The following is a 9,586-nucleotide window of genomic DNA, read 5'->3' on the forward strand; positions in this document are numbered from 1 at the left end:
CTTTAAAGTACTAAGTACTAAGAAAGAGAAGAACCTATAATATCATGCTAACACTACTCAAAAGAAAGCTGCAGTGGCTGTTAATAAGAGACAAAGTAGATTTTGTAGGAAAGAATGTTATTAGGGATATTAGGACATCAGTATTAATAACAGACCTTCAAAATACATGAAACAAAAATGAACTGCAAAAATAGACAAATCTAGTTATAATCAGACATTTCAATACCATCACTCAATAACTGATAGAAAAAATAGGAAAAAAATCAGCAAAGATATACTTGAGCAACATTATCGAACTCAGCCTCATCGACTTTAAATAAATTTTCTACCCAACAACAGCAAAATACACATTTTTTTCCAATAAATATGGAACATTTACCAGCACATTCTGATTCATAATGCAAATCTTAGTAAGTCTTAAAAGATTCAAGTCATACAAGGCATGTTCTTTGACTAAAGTGGAATAAATCAGGTATCAATGACATACAGATGGTAGAAAAATATCCAAATATTTGGAAATTAAATAACACACTTTAAATAACCAATAGGTCAGAAAGGTATTCAAAAGGCAAATTAGAAAATTCTTTGAAGTGAACAAAAATGAAACACAATATGTCACAACTTGTGAAGTGCCACTGAACTGTACTTAAAGGAAATTTTATGGGCCCAGCACGCTTCCGCTGTGCAACTCTGCTTTAGAGGAAACTTTAAAGCATTAAACCTCTCTATCCAGAAAGAAGAAACATCTCATGTGAGTGACCTCATTTTATACCTTAAGATACTATAAAAATAAGAGCAAATGATGCCCAAAATGAGAAGAAAGAAAATAATAAAGATAAAAGTGGCAATGAATGAAATAAAAAATAAAACAGAGAAAAGTCAATGAAATTAAAAGCTGGTTCTTTAAGATCAGTAACATTAATAAACCTCCAGACAGACTAATCAGAGGGTAAAGGGGAATGTAAGACACAAATGACCAATATCAGAAATGAGAAAGGTGACAGCTCTCAGATTTTAAAGACATTATTAGAAGGATAATAAGTATTTGTAACAAGCCCATGCTTATAAATTTGACAACTTAGATGAAATGGACACATTCTTTGAAAGACACAAGATATCACTGCTCTCTCAAGGGGAAGCAGATAACTAAAAAGTCCTGTATCTACTAAAGAAATTCACATCATAGTCTATTTTATTTAAAGATTTTATTTATTTATTTGAGAGAGAGAGAGCAGAGGGACAGAGGCGAGAGGAGAGGGACAAGCAGACTCCGTGCTGAGTACAGGATCAACCTGGGGCTTGATCCCAGGATCCTGAGATCATGACCTGAGCCAAAATCAAGAGTCCCATGCTCAACTGACTGAATGAACCACCCAGGCACCCCCAAATTATAGTTAAAAACCTTCCCAGAGAATTCCAGACTAATATGTCTTTACTTATTTAAGAAGGAAATACTACCAAGTCTACACAAATTTTTCCACAAAATTAAAGAGGATAATTCCTAACACATTTTGTAAGATCAGCATTGCCCTGATACCAAAACATTACAAATAAGACTATAGACCAATATCCCTCCTGAATATTGACATAAAAATCCTAAACAAAATTTTAGCAATTTGAATGTAACACTATACAAAAATATATCATAACCAAATGCGATTTGTCTTGAGAAAGCACATTAAGTTTAACATATGGAAATCAATGAATGTAATTTACCATATTAACAAACTGGAAAAAAAGAAAGAAATCCAGACAAAACATATAACCATCTCTACAAGCTCACAAAAACAAAAACAAAACAAAACAAAAAACCATTGGACACATCTCAAATCCATTCCTGATTTAAAAAAAAAAACTCAGCAAACTAGGAATAGAAGGGAACTATCTCAATCTGAAAAATGTTTCTACAAAATTCTATGGTTTCCCCCTAATATTAGGCACAAAAAAAAAAAATTCTGCTCTCACTATTTCCATCCAACATTGCACTAGAGGTTCCATCCAGTGTAGTCACATAAAAAAATAAAATAAAATAAGGAAAGTAAATTGAGAGAGAGAAAAAAAAGAACAGTCATCCATATAAGGGGGGGAGGGGGAGACATAAAACAGGCTTTTTTCACAGACAACATGATCATCTACATAGAAGATGTAATGGACTCAACCAAAGATCAGCTATATTTTTATATACTACAACAAATAATAAGAAATTCAAATTAGAAAGTATTATTTATGATGGCCTCAAAAATAATGATAAATATTATAAGCAAAAGGTCTATGTACTGAAAACTAAAACATTACTGAAAGAATTTAAAGAAGATGTAAATAAGAGTTATACCTTGTTCATGGGTTAGAAGACCAATATTGTTAAGACATAAGTTCTCCTTGAATTGATCTATAGATTCAATACAATCCCAATCAAAATTGAAGCAGAACTTTCAAATATAAAACCTCAAGGGATGTGTGGGAACTCAGGAATCTTTAAGGTATAAATTCTGGTTCCATGTAGTACATATTTTTCAAACACTGAGTACAGACGGTGGGGGGTTATGTTTCTGGTTCCATTTATTCAAACAAATTTGAAGGACTTAATGTTTTTTTTTTTTTTTTTCTTGCACAGAGCATGGGTTGTCTTAGTCAAGAGTATGAGAACAAGATGCAATACATGTGTGTTTTACAGAAACGTATACACACATGTAGCAAGAATAGGTAGAAATAGAATATACCCCCAGAATAAACTTCCTGGTGAAAAAATACTTCTCAAGAACATCACTTATAAGATAAATTGTATGGATAACAATCCTGTTACTGAGTAAGAATCTATGCACCTATGACCCAGATCCTAAACAATCTCTGCTTGTATTCTTTTATCACTTATCACCAGCCTTGAAGCAGTTCTTCACAAATCTTCTAGGTATTCTACTTACAAAAATCATTATGGAGGAATGAAAAAGATATCAAAGATTTCACAGGGCAACATAGAAGAGAGCTTACCAAAAGAGAGCAAATCCCACACAAAATCCACCTCAGTAGTCATCATCAGATAAGGCAGGTATCCAAAGTTTCTTCATCACATACCCTGCCACCAGAGGTACTCATTCTCAGCCATTTAGTGTCCTGTGTTTCAACTTGGTCCCACACTTACCTACCACATTCATATTGTTGTCTAGCAAAACAAATGCCCTCTAATTAATGGAGTACCTCCTCTTCCTTAAAAGACAGCCTATTGGTCAGTGAGTATGCTCTTTGGGGGTTTCACTTCCTACCCCAAATAAGTTAAAGTGTTCTTCTAACCATAAGCAAGTCTCTCCTTCAAAGGATTCTGCTTAAGGAAAAAAAAAAAATCTCTCTGTCATTACTATGTCATTATATGCAATGTAAATAAACAATCCTACATGTTATTTATGTAAATGTCCATTGACAAAGATATGCAAACATCAATGTTAATAGATACAGCTAAATAGGCACCCTGCTATATATTGGGGGGTGGGTAATTGGTTCTGTTAGATTCACTCAGAAAGCCTAAATCAAGGTGCATCTATGCATACTTTAGAAGAACTTTGTAAATGGTGGAACCTTGATCATCAAATTCATAGAAATTTCCTAGTTTTGTTTTTAGTCCCTTCTGCTCATATCCTGGGCATTACAAGATTACCCATTTATTTCTCCACACATCACATCACCCTGTGGGAGGGCTATGCTCCTGGCTGTATGTTTCTTAGACCTTGATTAGAATAACTCACAGTATGGATGAAACCCCTGATTCTCAGTTCCAATTACAAAAGGAGAGAAGAGTTGGTGATCTCTAATTTCAAAACTCACACATTTCAATTTTTTAAATATTTCTTCAATTTCTGTATATTTTTCTCAAAATGGAATTAATTTTTTTAAAAGATTTTATTTATTTGACAGAGAGAGACAGATATAGCAACAGAGATAGTGAGAGCACTACTGCGGAGGAGAGGGAGAAGCAGTCTCCCTGCAGAGCAGGGAGCCCGATGCGGGGCTCGATCCCAGGACCCTAGGATCAAGACCTGAGCCTAAGGCAGACGCTTAGCGAACTGAGCCACCCAGGTGCCCCAAAATGGAACTAAATTAAGTACATATTGTTTTTATTTAAATAGTGATTAAGTGACTAAGATACCTGTTTCCTTTTCCGAATACAACAAAGAAATAATCCCAAGGAAAAGGATGAGCTTTTGCCCAAAATTTGAGTGTAGTTGGCATACTTAATAGCATTAAGCTGGAAAATCATGCTTCCAATCTGAAGCAAACTGTTCCTTATTTGGTTTTAATATAGAGTCACTGAAGCTAGTTTTTTTTTTTTTTTTAAGATTTTATTTATTTATTTGACAGAGAGAGACACAGCAAGAGAGGGAACACAAGCGGGTGGGGGGGGCGGGGGGAGCAGGAGAGGGAGAAGCAGGCTCCCTGCCCAGCAGGGAGCCTGAGGCAGGGCTGGATCCTAAGACCCTGGGACCAAGACCTGAGCTGAAGGCAGATGCTTAATGACTGAGCCACCCAGGCACCCCAAAGTTAGTTTTTTTAAAATAGGTAAATAAAAAATTAGTAGAAAAAAAAAGTCTTATCTCTAAATTTACCTCTAATTTTAAAGGGAGTGAAATGACAATTAAATGCCCCTGAAAGACATATTATTCTCCTTATATTTATATGATGTTTACAGCCTTCAAAAAATGATAAAATATGTTTAAGAGCTTCATTACATTGTTTCAAAAATAATTCATTAAAGTGAATTTTAGCAAATCAAGATATTATAATAATACTAGGAGTTCTTCAGGTGAAAACCTTTATAATAACAATTATGGAAAGATGATTATTGCTTTCTAAAAGAGCCATTTGGATAATAATATTCTATAATTTGATTTCATCTTTTATTCTGATATTTGATCTTTTACATGCAATGTTTTTCAATATGCAATAAAAATATATTTATTAAAAAATAAATAATTATATTTCATATATATGTGTATATATATATAGTTTGGAAATGTAACTTATTTGGCTAAACTTGAACTCTTCAATTCAGTAGTCCTGATATCAAAATCTGCCTTTTATTTATCCAAGTTATTCATTCATTTATTTATTGACAATATCCACACAAGCATTAACTTAGCAAATTGATATTGTTAATCTCAGTCATTGGGGGGAAAACATTATCATTACTGTCAAATTACTGACAGCATGGTGTCTGGTCAAATTAAGTAAGTTTGCTGTTTCATAATAAATCAAGTTAATGGTATGCTATGCAAATGTGTTAAAATTAATCTTTCAATGGTATAAAATCATCACTTGAAATGACATAGCTTAATGACCAAAAAAGTATTCATTGGTCTTACCTAAAATCTTGATCTGGGCCAGTCAAAACAGATTGTGAACTGTGTTACTTAACATTAAAAAATATGTATCTGGGTTTAAGCAAAATATTTTTCATGTCAATAGTGTGTGTGTGTGTGTGTGTGTGTGTGTGTGTGTGTAATTACAAGACAAAAGGAAGCGAAAAAGAACTAAAAACCATATTCACATCCTGATGTGCATCAATTTGCTTATTGGGTGCTTACCATAGATTAGGCACTTTGAGAGATGCTAGGGATTTAAAAACAAATAAGCATAACAGATCCTGTTTCTGCAAGTATAAAACTGTCTTTTAGACAATGAAGTGACTGGGGAGAATGGTTAGAAAGAAGAAATTTCTCCTCCAGTTCGGTAAGTGTGGTGAGTGATGCCATGCAAAAACACCAAAGAGGAAGGTATAGGAAATTCCTGAGGACAATGATGATGAAGCTGAGTCCTTAGGATGAAGAGGTGGGGAACAGGAAAAGAGTGAGTGTCTGGGTAGGGCTGAATATATGATGGGACTTGGGTGAGCTTGTCCCACGTAGAGTGAAGAGATTGTGTAAAGGCTCAGTGGTAAACCATCATTGATTTTAGGAATTTTAGTATGGGGGCACCTGGGTGGCTCAGTCATTTAAGCCTCTGACTCTTGATTTCAGCTCAGGACATGATTTCAGGGTTGTGAGGTCAAGTCCTGTATTGGGCTCACAGGCTGGGCGTGGAGCCTGCTTAAGATTCTCTCTCTCCCTCTCTCATAAAAAAAAAAAAAAAGAATTTTATATGGAAAGGGCCTCGAGTACAATGACGAAGCAGGAAGGAAAAGAACTAAAGCAGGGACTGAGTTTTTATATTCTATTATTCTTTTCTCTTACCATAATTCCCACATTATTAATCTCGACCTACAGTTGAATGAATTTGTGAGCCATCCCAAGTCCTTCCAACATAGTCTCTTTATCTTTGGCTGGGTAATGTTTAACATCTGGTTTCTTTGAGAAAATTTTTATGATCAAAAGTGTTTGCTGCCATTATACTTGAATGTCCATTTGGCTAATTATAAACTCTATAATATGTCATGTTTGTTTTCCTTAAAGATTTTGAAGGCATTTTATCACTATGTTCTTGTGTCGGAAAGCTGAAGGCCAGATTTGTATTGTCTGATATGGTTGGTTGTCTTATCAAATTTTCTACTGAATGTTGAGGAAACTTTTATCATGCTAGCAAACTAAATTTATTGATATATTTAATAGGACAGTATGTAAAAGATGAAGGTTTCTAAGAAACAATCATCAGTCAGAAGAGTTGGGCGAAGTTCCACTGCCTAGAAAACTGAAGGACCATGATTCCTTGAGACACCGCTCTATGTCTATTGCAGGGATGCAAATTTACAAACATCATATTCAAGGTGAAGATAAAATATATTTCTTCACATTTCCTGAACTAATTTATCCTCTTAGGAACTCTTTATTAACTATCAGGGAAATATAAAGCTCTCAATTAATGATATTTCTACCTCATTCTAGTCAAATAGTGTCCTCTTACCTTAAAAAAATTCCTTTCAGGAAAATGCTGTCTGTTTTCAAAGTTTCTCCCACCCCATTTTCCCTTCCTTAATGGCACCTGTAAATACAGGAGTAGGTTTGGAGTGGGGAGGGCTTATTACATATTTCCGGGGCATGAATAAGATCTTAGATCTGCCCATTTTTCATGCAGGTCTTTTGAAGTATCTTTTGTTTCCCTCCACAGATGAACTTTGCCTTTGTCTCTTGGCCTCTGCTTCCCTAACCCCCACCACCACTGGTGGAAGTGTGGAGACTGTCTATCAACAGGCAGAGAATTTATATAAATAGGTAAATATATAAAAGGTAAAGAAACTAATCAGAAGTCTATTGTAATAGTCCAGGAAAGAAATGGAGATATTCTTTACTAAGGAAGTGGTAGTAGGAATCCAGACACAAAAATTACAAATACTGTTTTATTTAACAATAAATAAATAAAATAATAGGGGTGCCTGGGTGGCTCAGTCATTAAGCGTCTGCCCTCGGCTAAGGTCATGATCCCAGAGTCCTGGGATCGAGCCCCGCATCCAGCTCCCTCGCCGGAAGCCTGCTTCTCCCCCTCCCACTCCCCCTACTTGTGTTCCCTCTCTCATTGTCTCTCTGTCAAATAAATAAATAAAATCTTGAAAACAACAACAACAACAACTACTATGTGGCTCTGAATGGCATGTACTATTATACCTACAAAGTAGGTAAAAAAATATGTTCAGAGAAACTTAATAAATTGTGCAAAACCTCATAGTTGATACATTGATCTACCTGACCATTAAGGAACATATGCATGAATGAGTTTCTCTACTGGTCAATCAGTGGATCAAGAAATCAACAGAAGACATTTGTGTCTGGGAGCTCAGCAGAGAGGACCATCAGCATACATGTGGTGCCTGATTCTTGAAGCCCCAGTAGGTGATATTGCCCAGCAAATATCTGCAGAATGAGCTACGAAGAAAAAAATTTAAAAGGCTAATGTGAAAGGGCATGGGAAATGCTATTAGGATAGTCAAATTTAGGCTATTTATGTTATCATTTCTAAACTTTTACCCTAAAGAAATTCTGTGAGTGGAGTTTAACTTCAGTTTGTTTACCATTTAGTGAGCCACAGGTCAAGATGGGCCTGAATTCCTAGTCCTGCCTGAGAGAATTTGGTCAAATCCCACCATTTTACCAGTCAGGTTGCTTTGTTTTAACTGTCCAGAGCCAGGAAGTGCTCAATTGAAGGCAGGGTCTGAATTTTCCTGTCATTCAGTATTCTAATTGTTGGGTATTAAAATTCTAAACAGTCTTATAGGACACTTTGGTTTGTTTACCTAGTTTAATGATTTGGCTATTCTCTCCTCCTTGTATGTTCAAATTTAATCTGAATTCCAGTGACATGCTTTGATTAAAAGTTAATGACTTTAGGACCATGAGAAATTTAAAATGAATCAGGTGTTAACGTCACACAAGCTATTCCAACTTTGATACTAAACGTGAATGACTCTCAAAGAAAATAACAATTTTAAAAAATCCTTATCTTAGGGCGCCTGGGTGGCTCAGTTGGTTAAGCGGCTGCCTGTGGCTCAGGTCATGATCCCAGGGTCCTGGGATCGAGCCCCTGCATCGGGCTCCCTGCTCAGTGGGGAGCCTGCTTCTCCCTCTTCCTCTGCCTGCCACTCCCTTCTGCTTGTGCTCTCTCTCTGACAAATAAATAAAATCTTACAAAAAAAAAACTCCTTATCTTGGACTAAGTCTCTTTGAAGTCAAATTAGCTTTTTTATACCTATTGAATCAAGATTTAGAAGGATGTTTGTTTTTATGAATTTCCCCCACTTAGCACTGTCCTACAAAGAAATAATATCTGTATGTGTGACTGGCATAGCTCTATGCATCACTTTTAAGTCACTCCCCTTCATGGCATTAAATGAAAACACTGCTTTTCATAAAAATAATTTGTAAAAAAAATTAAAAATACAAAGGAAAATTAACACAGTGAAATACCACTACATACCTATTAGGATGGTCAAAATCTAGAACACTGACATCACCAAATACTGGTGAGGATGTGGAGCAACAGGAACTCTCATTCATTACTGTTGAAAACTTAAAACAGTACAGCCACTTTAAAGACAGTTTGATGGTTTCTTACAAAACTAAACGTACTTGTACCATATGATCCAGTAATCACACTCCTTGCTATCTTCCCTAAAAAGTTGAAAACTTATGTCTACAAGAAAACCTGCCCATGAATGTTTATAACAGCTTTATTCATAATTTTCCAAACTTGGAAAGCAACCAAGATGTCCTTCAACAGATGAATGTATAAACAAATTGTGGAATTCATACACTGGAACATTAATCAGCACTAAAAAATAAGATATCAAGCCACAAGAAGACATGGAGGAAACTTAAATACATATTGCTAAGTGAAAGAAATCAATCTGAAAAGGTCATGTACTGTAAGATATGACATTCTAGAAAAGACAAAACTATGGATGGCAAAACTGTGGTTTCAGTTTAGGAGGAGGAAGGGAAGAAGGGATGAACAGGTAGACCGCGGGATTTTTATGGCAGTGAAACCATTCTATATAATGATGGACACATGCCTGTACATACTTATTAAAACTCATAGAGGGGAGCCTGGGTGGCTCAGTCAGTTAAGTGTCCGCCTTTGGCTCAGGTCATGATCTCAGAATCCTGGGATTGAG

Source organism: Phoca vitulina, unplaced genomic scaffold, assembly GCF_004348235.1.
Source record: "Phoca vitulina isolate PV1807 unplaced genomic scaffold, GSC_HSeal_1.0 scaffold10, whole genome shotgun sequence".
NCBI lineage: Eukaryota > Metazoa > Chordata > Mammalia > Carnivora > Phocidae > Phoca > Phoca vitulina.